Here is a 12,688-nt window from a genome sequence, read left to right on the forward strand (position 1 = left end):
TCACAGTGGTCGGGGTGGTCACAGTAGTTGTGGTGGTCATGGTGGTGACATTGGTCGTGGTGGTCACAGTAGTTTTTGTGGTCAACGTGGTCACAGTGGTCGGGGTGGTCACAGTAGTTGTGGTGGTCATGGTGGTGACAGTGGTCGTGGTGGTCACAGTAGTTGTGGTGGTCGTGGTGGTCATGGTGGTCACAGTGGTCGCAGAAGTTGTGGTGGTCATTGTGCTCATGGTGGTCACAGTGGTCGTGGTGGTCACAGTTGTTGTGGTTGTCATGGTGGTCATAGTGGTCGTGGTGGTCATGGTTTTCACAGTGGTCGAAATGGTCACAGTTGTTGTGGTGGTCATGGTGGTCACAGTAGTTGTGGTGGTCATGGTGGTCACATTGGTCGTGGTGGTCACAGTAGTTGTTGTGGTCATTGTGGTCACAGTGGTCGGGGTGGTCACAGTAGTTTTGGTGGTCATGGTGGTGACAATGGTCGTGGTGGTCACAGTAGTTGTGGTGGTCATGGTGGTGACAGTGGTCGTGGTGGTCACAGTAGTTGTGGTGGTTCATGGTGGTCACAGTGGTCGTGCTGGTCACAGTTGTTGTGGTGGTCATGGTGGTCATAGTGGTCATGGTAGTCTGCGTACACGACGAAATCCGAGCTCTGTTTTGGTCATGGTGGTCACCGTGGTCTTGGTGGTCACAGTAGTTGTGGTGGTCATGGTGGTTACAGTGGTCGTGGTGGTCACAGAAGTTTTGTTGGTCATGGTGGTCACAGTGGTCGTGGTGGCCACAGTAGTTGTGGTGGTCATGGTGGTCACAGTGGTCGTGGTGGTCACAGTTGTTGGGTGGTCGTGGTGGTCATAGTGGTCGTGGTGGTCACAGTACTTGTGGTGGTCATGGTGGTCACAGTGGTCGTGAAGGTCACAGTAGTTTTGGTAGTCATGCCCAAAAGGCCGAAACAGCTGTCCATGGCTGCTAATTGACCGGGTGAAATGGTTGTGTGCATGCGTGATGTGTTAACCACACTGGCTTGGTGTTAGCGTGTGTCACCTTGCATTTATTGTTGAATATACAGCCCCGTGATTCATAACAATAAGGCTTCAACATCTTGGGACTAACCTGCATCATTTGTCTTCTCGTGTGAACATCTTGAACTTCAGTAATCCACTTCTTTGGGCCTTTGTCTCGTTTGGTTCGCACTTTGATCGTTAAAATATTCCCATCCGAACTCCCAACAATTGTTATCAGGACAATGGGTACATTCAATCCAAAAAATGAAACAGCAATATGTCTTACACACTTTAAAGATTCGCCGTTTTAAAGATTTCACATCCTTCATTCCTGGTTTCAAAGATAGCCGTTGGCAGTCCAAGGATCGTTATCAATTTGATAACCATGTTACGTCACAAGGGTGGCCCTACGTGATGGAATGGTGGAATGATGGAATAATGGAACGGAATGGCTGAATTGCGGAATACACGGAATATTCTAAAACACGAAAATATTGAATATTTTGAAACGCGGAATATACAGAATATTCTAAAACGCGGTGATGATATACGGATTAGTCTAAAACGCGGGATGAGAGGAAAGTATTTAAAAAAAGGATATAAAAAATACACTTTTTGTCCGTGAGTAGTCTGGGTACTATAACAAAACTTTGAATGATAATTGTACATTTCCTCGCTACAAAAGATATAAAAATGTGTTACAGAGAAGAGTTCACCCCCGGGCCATATGTTTCCCCGCTTCCGTTTTTGAGCCTTTCGGACTGTGGCGAAACATTGCAGGCGCACTTTCCCACACTCAGAAAAGGAAACATGGAGAAAGACGTTGGTAAGTGTCTCAATTATCTTAAAAACATAATGTATGACATGTTGTTTCTTTTGCACGGTAATTTACTAAGTCAGTGCCTTTTGTAAGATCTTTGTTACAAAACCTAATTGGTTCATACTATATTTCTCTAGCAGGTGTTGTTATGATTGGTAGTAGAGGTTACGATCAATACGATCAGTAATCAAAAACGGACGCGGGGAAACATATCGCCCGGGGGTGAACTCTTCTCTGTAACACATTTTTATATCTTTTGTATCGAGGAAATGTACAATTATCATCCGAAGTTTTGTTATGGTACCCAGACTACTCACGGACTAAAAGTGTATTTCTTATATCCTTTTTTTAAATACTTTCCTCTCATCCCGCGTTTTAGACTATTCCGTATATTCCTCGTTTTAGAATATTCCGTATATTCCGCGTTCAAAATATTCAATATTTCCGTGTTTTACAATATTCCGTGTATTCCGTATTTTAGAATTCCATGTATTCCGCGATTCCACCATTCCGTCTAACACTCCACCCTTCCATCCTTCCTCCGAATAGGGTCACCCCGTCACAACATGGCAGCCATTGCGGAAATTGGAGGATTTCGTATACACTTCGCTTTATTCGTTTTTGTTCGGAACTGGTCGGGCTATCTACCCACAACTCTATTCGATATGGACAAGAAAAGAAAGTACTTCAGAAGTACTTCCCCTCTTTCAAAGATGGCGGTAGCAGAGCCGGTTGAACGGTTGGAAACGTCAACTGTAAAGTGGGACAGCGCATGAAATTGGGTGCCAAAGTCAGGTACTTTTTCTACTTGTAGATTTTTGCAGTATTCGAAAAAAAAAAATGTCGCTATCTTTAAAAAATGTCGCTATCTTTAAGTCTTTTACTTAAACTTTCACGTGTTTTTCCTGTTGTGCACGATCTATTAAAAATATGCAAGGGGTAATTTTGATTTACGATGTGCTGTTAATATTGGCGGCCATATTTGATCTGCTCCTAGGCGTTGAAATGGCTGATGCTGATGCCCACAGAAAAAGCGAGCAACCTTAATATGTATATTTTGTGCCTCCACAGCCTCGAAAAAGACTAAAAGGCCTAAAAACAAATGAACGATATTTTGGTATTTATGTTGAAGACGACGATGATTATATTCATCCACCGAATGTTCGCCAGGGGTGTGTGCGTTATGCATCAGTCAATTCCAGCAGTGCCCAACCCCCCACCCCCCCCCCCCCCCCCGGGCCAACCCCCTGGCATTAGCGTTTTAAAAAAAGGGCAAATTCCCTGGGGTGGAGACACATAAGCTGTCTAAATGCCCCGGGGTGAGGACAGTGAGGACGGGTGAGGGCAAATGCCCTGCCCCTGGGATCGTCGCCTTCCAATAGGCGCCTGTATTCGCAGGCTACTTTGTCTGTCAAGAATCAAGACATCTTAAATGATCTTTCATCGCATTTTACTCTCGCAAGATCTGTCTTGATGATCGCATCATTTGAATTCGCAACCCTTCAGTGTTTCATATAACTCTGCTTTCATGAATTTAAAAATTGCTAGGCTGGTTTTGAATGCGGAATAGCCGTGTTCACGTCGGTGATCATTTTTTGATAAACCAAATATAGTTCAGCTTCTAGCTGTGAAGAAACAAAGACATTTTAAATGATGATGAATCGCATTTTAAGCTGGCAAGATTTGTCTTGAAGATTGCATCATTTGAATTTGCAAACCTTCTGTATTTTAATTCCACTTTCATGAATTTAAAAATGGCTAGGCTAGTTTTGAATGCGAAATGCGTAGTAGTCTTGTTTACGCAGTCTTCACGTCAGTGATTGTTTTGTGATATTACGGTAGTTCACCTTGTTGCTTTTATATATTCATATGCGTACAAGTATAAATGAAGAAATACCTAAAATTGAGAAAACATACCTTTAAAAAGATCCACAAGTTTTTCGATTCCGTGGCGGAGAAGCCAGTCTTTAACGAAGGCCTCGTCTTTTCTGATAAACTCTTCCATGTTAATTCGAAAACACGTGTGTCAAATGCCCGGGGTCGCCTGGGGTAGGCTAATGCCCAGCCCCCGGGCCGTGATAAAATTTCGAATGCCCAACCCCTGGGACTGACAACTTGAGCAAATGCCCCGCGGTTTCCCGGGGAGGGGGGGGGGGGATGGGCACCGCTGGAATTGATTGATGCATTATTTCTAACGGTTAAGGTGGCTCGCAATAGTTTCTCCTTTTTTCAAACAAATAAGCATACTCTGTCCTTAGATACAGTTAGGGTCATCATAGCAAGACAAAGTTTGGAGAGGGTATTTAGTATCCATCATAGATTTCTCACATCACATTTTCCTCCAAAATAACGTTACCATGGCAACGATATAAGGCATTTCTTTGAGCCTTATAATCAAGATACCCGGTATATTGTCTTTTTTGAAACAATGGGACGGTGAAATCATACCATATGATGTTTCCATATAATGTTAGAAATAATCTCTAACATATTTAAAATTTAACAAAATCTGTAGTTCAGTTTTTCAGAAAAATCAGTTTTTTAAAATGTCTCTAATATTTTTTTTCACCTACAGAATTTTTTTAAATTTGAAAGACAAATCTTTTAAAATTAATCTAAGGCTGACATGCAAAAAATGAAAAAAGTTCACTGTCCGGAGCGGAGATATGCAAAATCAGGAAAAATGAGGGGTTACACGATCAGCGTTTATGCATGCGTCACCCGCTCATTCGAGTGCACGTGTGATTGGAGTTACAGGCCAACACAAACGTATTTAAGTGACCATTAAATTGTTTGTGTACACTTTTCGTAGTTTTCATGAATAGAAGATGGGTATAATTTATATTCCATATATATAGGGATGAGAAGAAAGGCGCACGAAATTAGGGGTATTTGTTGATTTCTGGTGACCTATTTTGAATGCGAAATGCGAAGTAGTCGTGTTTACGCAGTCTTCACGTCAGTGATTGTTTTGTGATATTAGTTCACCTTGTCGCTTTTATATATTCATATGCTTGAGGAGGCCTGAAAGGGTTTTCAACTGAGCGCACCGCATAACCCATACCCGCAATTCCAAAAGCAGCCCGCATCAGCTCATGGATTCAATATAGGTTACCAGAAATAAACAAATACCGCTAATTTCGCTCACCTTCCTTCTAATTCCTATACATATGGAATATAAATGGACACGAAAACTACGAAAATTGTACACACACGGTTTAATGGTCACTTAAATCCATTTGTGTTGGCCTGTAGCTTCACTTGCGCGTGCACTCGAATGAGCGGGTGACGCATTTGTAAATGCTGATCTTGTAACCCTCTCATTTTTCGTGATTTTGCAACTTTACTCGTCTATATCTCTGCTTCCGGGCAGTGAATGTTGTTCATTTTTTGCATGTTAGCTTAGATTAATTTAAAACATTTGTCTTTCAAATTTAAAAAAAATCTGTGGGTAAAAACAGACCTACAGACAATATATCTTGATTTTAAGGCTCAAAGAAATGCCTTATATCGTTGTCATGGTAACGTTATTTTGGAGGAAAATGTGATGTGAGAAATCTATGATGGGTACTTAATACTCTCGGCAAATTTTGTCTTGATATGATTACCCTAACTGTATCTAAAAACAGAATATGTTTATTTGTTTGAAAAAAGGAGAAGCTATTTTGAGCTTCCGTAACAGAGTTGCTAGCTCCGGGTTCTAGTAAAGTTCCATTTTCATGGGAGCCCCACAAGGATGACGAGTGCATCGTACCAAGGTTCCTAGAGGAAGGCCAGCCAAGAAGAGAAAGAGAGTTGAAGTACATGAAGATAATGGCAGCGACTCAGAAAGTGGAGAGGAGGCTGAAGATCATGATTGAGAGAAAGGTGCATGCAGGCTATTTCACAGGCTTTCTATTATTCTAAGAATCTTCACCAACTTGATCGTGAACAAGAGGCCATATTCGGCCTATCCTCTGGCCGATTCCTATGTTTTATTTAAGAAATGCTAGGATGAAGTTGAATCATCTTTGCTTATTTTTTTTTTGTGTAAAAGGTTGGTTTTAAATAATTAGGAACTTCAAACTTCAAATCAGCGAATCCCTGATGAAACAAGTTCGTACATGTAAATATTTCAATGCCTTGAAGGTAATAGTTCATAATAAACATGTATTCAAATTTTATTTTGTCAGCCTCACAAATGTTTGTAAACGTTAGAATGCTGACGTCACTGAAGAGCAAATGTATCTTATAGGTCGAAAATTTACTAATACATTTATCCTGGAAATGTATATGGGGCAAGGGTTGAATCACAGGTCATCACTCCTGTACTTTTGGCATGAAGATTCACTTTCACCTTTACTCCTCAAATGGTAACATATTTAGGTAAATCATTGATTGTAAGATGACTGTTTATACACCAGCCATAGTAGAAGTTAGTCCCAATGTTCACAATAGCAGCTAATGTATTAGAATCCCAGTAACTGCAGGTCTTGATGACAGAGTAACACAATGAATATAGTGCCAGTAGACAACACTGCTTACGAGGACAAAAGCTGTTGTTTTCAGCAATATTAAGATTAACTTTAGCAATTTTTATTCCTTTTACCTCAATTATATTACTGATCTGATACAAAATTTGAATATACTGGACTAAACTACTTACAGATGGTACTTCTAAAAGAACACATGTCCCTTCAGGGTGACTGTTTCCATACAAATCTCTACCATGGTAATCAAATATTTTAAAAGCACCATTATTACAACAATAGATTCCAACAACAATGCATCTTACTCCTAAAATAAATGAGGTATAGCTTTGAGCCATAAGCGATTCGAAAGCTCCAAGCAAAGACATACAGTAATGGTATCCCTCGATTGCACTATTACCATGAACATTTCCAGTGTAGCTCTCACTGTAAGAAAACCAGTTGGTAGGCAGTATCAAACACACTTAACATTGATGGTAACTCTGCCAACAGCAAAAAAGACTGACTAGCTGAATGCGCCAACCTTGAATATAACTGATTACCAACATCCATTATTTGCATCAAATCATTAGGACAATCAATCCCCCCATTGTTGTGGTATATTAAAGAACTCAAACTCATCGCAACACAATGTTGTCCAGCATTTTGACGAAATACTCTAAAGTTGCCTCGGCTGTAAGGTGCTCTTATAGTTTTACTGGGGTCCACAATGGGACTAGGGTTCTTCTCTATAACTTAGTTTGAACTTACAATAATTAATTCTGCGGTTATGACTCGTGAAAAGTGACGAGGATAAAACACATGTAAACAAAGAATAATATTTTTTAACTTGCATCTCTTTGAATCTTTTTCGATTCCACTTCGATTTAAATTTAACATATCGATGAATTTTAGATGACATTGGTGTATTTTTCCTAATTTTATAAAAAAAAAACGCTTGCAGCTTCGATTCTTCTTCGACAGTCGCTTTAGCTTTTTCACTGGTACTGTATTCTACTTGGTTCACGTTCCCGTCTGGACCTGCGGCGTTCGAATAAATTCTTATTGCTGGTGTAAACAAACATCTCATAACGAGACCTGATTCCAAGTTTCTTCGTTAACTTTATTGGAGTCGTTGAATAATTTCGTACACTTGAATGTAACTGTTTCACTTCAGGCAGCATAATATAGTCTTCAAATGAATTAGAAACCGTTTCTGAACGTCGTATGAGTGTACATAAACTTACATACTGCTTGTAGATGATCTATGCGATGGTTGTTATTATAATGACACTACTGAAAAGTACAATCGTTAACGTTCCTCTAATTCACATTTCAAAACAAGTAATTACAAGAAACAGAAACATTATCATAATACGGATCCCGGTACACACTTGTTTTGCTTTCACATGGGACTCGCGCTGTTGAATTTTCAATATGGCGTCTTCAAGGTTCTCTTTACCTCTCAAAATGTTCGTTCTTTCGTCGATCAACGTTACTCTTAGTTGCAATAGTACACACTTTTGCATGGTTAGAGGTTTCCGTTTCCGTGATACTTCTGACATTTTTCACTTTCAAAACTCTTTCATCATATTCGCATTTTGTGTTCACAGATAAACTTGATCTCAACTCATTATCACTAGTGCCATACTTTGGAACATTTTGGAATCCATTTTGCATGCAACTTGGCAATAGTGTAACAATATTGCTTAACATTGGCTATCATTGTAAACCGTGACGTCGGTTAGCCTCGTTTTGAAGAATAAAAACATGTGCTCTTGTTGAACGGCCATTATCCGCTTCGTCTTCTTCATCTTCCGCTTAACACCTCGATAATAATTGTTACATGATGGCAGCGGTAAAACAAAAAACATAATGACTGATTCTAGCGGTCAAGCTTCTGGAACGCTCGCTCCAGCTCCGGCTTTTCGAAGGCCACAAGTTTCTCCTCCGCAACCTCTAGAGATCGAAGGCGATCGGGCTGACAACTGGAAAATCTGGAAACAACGATGGGATAATTACTGTATTATCACGGGCTTAAACAGCCAGCCAGAAGACTACAAGTGCGCTATTTTACTGCACACGATTGGAATAGAAGCTTTGCGACTTTACAACGGCATGAAATTCTCCGAAGTTGAGGACAGAAATAAAATGGCGGTTATTCTAGCCAAATACGATCAGCACTTTCTTGGCCAAACACAGGAATTCTTTGAACGTTTTCAGTTTGACCGTAGAGATCAAGGCTCTGGCGAGTCAATCGATGAGTACCTTTCAGTTCTGCGAAACATGGCCAAAACCTGTGGTTTCTGTGACTGCATGCAAGACTTGTTAATAATGGACCGCCTACTCTTAGGAATCTCGGATGACAAAACACGTGAAGAACTCCTCTCTACTCACGATCTGACTCTTAATAAAGCTATTGAGATCTGTCGGGGAATGGAAGCTGCTTCTCTTCACATGAAGGCTCTGAAGAATGAAGAAATCAACAAGGTCAAGGATATTTCGAAGAAGACAAAGAAGTCAGCCCCAAACAAACTCCACCACAAGAAGCCTCCCCAGAGTGATGATAAGCATTCTGGAAAGAAGAAATGTCTATTCTGTCTCCAACTTCATGTCGACGAACCCACTGACTGGGTGAGTCAGATGTCTGTTGCTGAAAAGAAAGCTGGAATTCGTATCTGCATTGATCCCCGACCTCTAAATGACGCACTGAAGCGCGAACACTACCAGCTTCCCACTCTGGAAAATGTACTTCCAGAACTTACCAAGGCGAAAGTATTCTCTGTTTGTGATCTCAAGTCTGGGTACCTCCACTGTGAGCTCGATCATGCATCAAGTTTGTTAACCACATTTGCCACCCCTTTTGGGCGTTATCGGTGGCTGTGTCTCCCATTTGGTTTGAAAGTCAGCAGCGAAATCTTCCAAAAACGTCTGCATCATGCTCTTGAGGGCCTTGAAGGGGTGCGCTGTATCGCTGACGATGTGATTATCTGGGGTCGAACAGATGAGGAACGCGATACACGTGTCCGTACCTTCCTCAACTGCTGTGTTGATAAGGGTATCACCTTGAGCAAAGAGAAGTGCCGCTTTGGTCTCAGCGAGATTCCGTTCATGGGTCATGTCTTAACCAGTGATGGCCTCAAGCCAGACCCCACTAAAGTGGAAGCAGTCCAAAACATGGTTCCTCCTCAAGACAAAGCATCTGTAGAAAGACTACGAGGAACAGTAAATTACCTGTCTAAATTTTTTCCAAACCTTCCCGATGTGATGCGTCCAATCTATGACCTAGCTCTCCCTACCTCCGAGTGGATGTGGGATGCTGTACACGAGAAAGCCTTTACAGAGATGAAGCGTTTGCTGACAAACGCACCTGTGCTAGCCTACTTCGATCCAAGTAAAAACCTATCGATCCAGTGTGACGCTAGTGGACAGGGAATGGGAGCCGCCCTACTTCAAGACGGTCAGCCGCTAGCATACGCTAGCCGCGCTTTGAGTGAGGCAGAAACGAGATATGCTACCATAGAGAAGGAGATGCTCGCAATTGTATTTTCCCTAGAAAAGTGGCACCAGTACACGTTTGGCCGCCCTGTGACTGTGTACTCAGATCATAAACCACTTGCAAGCATCGTAAAGAAGCCCTTGGACAGAGCCCCTAAACGCTTACAGGGAATGCTAATGCGCGCCCTGGCATATGACATTGAAGTGCGATACCTAAATGGTAAAGAGATGTACCTGGCCGACATGCTCAGCAGGGCTCACCTGCCAAAAGCCTCTGATTGTGGACAAGAAGAATTCGAGACCATAAATGCCCTCTCCTACCTGATCATGCCTGAAGAGAAGATCCGCGAGATCCGCCAATACACCAACGATCACACCTCTCTTCAACAGCTGAAACGCGTAATACAGGAAGGTTGGCCAGCAGATGAGAAATCGCTACCACCCCTTGTCACCCCATACTTCAGTGTTAGGGATGAGCTCGCAGTCACTGACGGCCTTATATTTCGTGGCGAGCGGCTTGTTATACCAAAAGGGAATGCGCACAGCTGTCAAAAAAGATGTCCATAGTGGACACCAAGGAATTGAGGCCTGCCTGCGCCGTGCAAGGGAACATGTTTATTGGCCCGGCATAAACAAGGAATTAAAAGCTTGGATTCGCACCTGTGAGACATGCCGCGAGTATGAACTAACACCTTGTAAAGAGACGCTCATGTCTCATGAAATCCCGGACGGAGCTTGGGAGAAAATTGGGGCAGACCTTTTCACCTGTAATGACAAAGAGTACCTCGTCACAGTCTGCTACAAGTCCAACTTCTGGGAATTGGATCCACTCACCGACACCAAATCATCAACTGTGATCAAAAGATTGAAGTCACACCTGGCACGATATGGTATTCCTAGACAACTGGTTACAGATAATGGCCCCCAATTTACATCACGTGAATTCAAATCTTTTACCAAGACATGGGGCATTGAGCACACTACCATATCACCGCACCACAGCCAGGCAAATGGAAAAGTTGAATCGGCTGTGAAGACGGCAAAAAGAATGTTACGCAAGACATCAAAGTCAGGAGAAGACCAGTACCTAGCTCTACTCAATATCCGGAACACGCCAACTCAAGGTGTTGCCAGTAGCCCGGCACAGCGTCTTTTGGGGAGAAGAACAAGAAGCTTGTTACCGTCCACAAGATCGCTCCTGGAACCCAGAAGCCCCCCAGCCTCTATGAAAGGGAACAACTCCAGCTCAACCAAAAGAGGCAGCAGCATTACTACAATCGGTCATCCCATGACCTTCCGGCCTTGAAAGCTGGCGACACAGTTAGAATGCAACCATTTGTCCTTGGTAAACACAGTTGGGATGAGGGTCACGTGACAAAGCGACTAGGTGAGTGATCCTATGAAGTCCAGTCACACGGTTCCAGCTTTAGACGCAATAGGCAGCACCTAGTGAAGAGCCTTTCCGTTCCCGCCGCTGATGCACTGCCTGTACCAGATCCACTGCTTGGACCTCAATGGGGTCAGGATACTCAATTACCAAACACAAGAGCTGCGAACGGCCAGAAAAGCCACCTGGAAGCAAGGACCACCAAGCAGTCGTCACCTGTGTGTACTCGCTCGGGCCGTGTAATCAAAGAACCAGTTAGATTCCAGGACTATGTTAAGACTTAATCATTTTTTGTTTTTTTTTTGTTTGTTGTTTTTTTTTCTATTACTCTTTTGTAAGGACTGAGAGACACTCGCAGCGTTGCTTTAGTTCATTTTCGCCAAAAAAAAAAAAAAGGGGAGGATGTAACAATATTGCTTAACATTGGCTATCATTGTAAACCGTGACGTCGGTTAGCCTCGTTTTGAAGAATAAAAACATGTGCTCTTGTTGAACCGCCATTATCCGCTTCGTCTTCTTCATCTTCCGCTTAACACCTCGATAATAATTGTTACAAATAGTTTCGGCTCACTGACCGATTCGTTCCTGTACCGTTTGATATTTTTTAGCGTGCATTCATTCCGCGTGCACTTTTCTCTGTGTCCATTTTACCGCTCTTCCCATATCGTACTAATAAACGTCACCTTCTTAGAGCCCGCGATTCTTGTGGTCAGCAGGCTTTGCCGATTTGTGGGTAGGTACGTCATGTATGGGGAATTATTATGTACCCAATACATATTATATCATTACATACATATGTCCTGGAGGTACACAACGTAATCATACACAGCTAACATACCTAGACACAGCTATACACAGCTATAAAGGGTTATACACACCTATATACAGCTATACACAGCTATATACAGCTATACACAGCTATACACAGCTGTACACCACTATAAAGAGCTGCACACAGCTATAAAGGGCTATACACACATATACATAGCTATACACAGCTATAAAGGGCTATACACAGCTATACAGAGCTCTACAGACATACAGGGCTATACACATTTATACATACCTATACAGGGCTATACAGACCTATACATAGGTATACATACCTATACACAGCTACACAGCTAATGCCAAAAACGATGCCAATTTTGATCCCTGAACCCGCAAAAATTTGATCCCTGATTCCATAAAAAATACTGCTGATCCCGATCCCACGCGTTGTGAGTCCAGATCCCAGGGCTGTGATCCCTGATCCCTGATCCCGGCCCTTTTCAGGCCTTTGATCCCTGATCCCATATAACTCGTTGCGACCCTGAAAACTTAGCAATACCTACAACGATCTGAGCAATGCCCTCGAAAAGTCTTCAATTTAGCACTGCCGAAGATGTTTGTATAATCAAGAAGTGCTTACTGGTTTAACTCCGCTTACCAATGTAGGTTTTCCGCCAATACAGCGCATCAACCGGCTGGAGTTCCGTCCTCAATTTTGTTCTACTCCAACTCGAGAGTATTAAACTCTCCAGTTGCCCAACTCGAGG

The sequence above is a fragment of the Montipora foliosa genome, chromosome 5 (assembly GCF_036669935.1).
Source record: "Montipora foliosa isolate CH-2021 chromosome 5, ASM3666993v2, whole genome shotgun sequence".
Lineage (NCBI taxonomy): Eukaryota > Metazoa > Cnidaria > Anthozoa > Scleractinia > Acroporidae > Montipora > Montipora foliosa.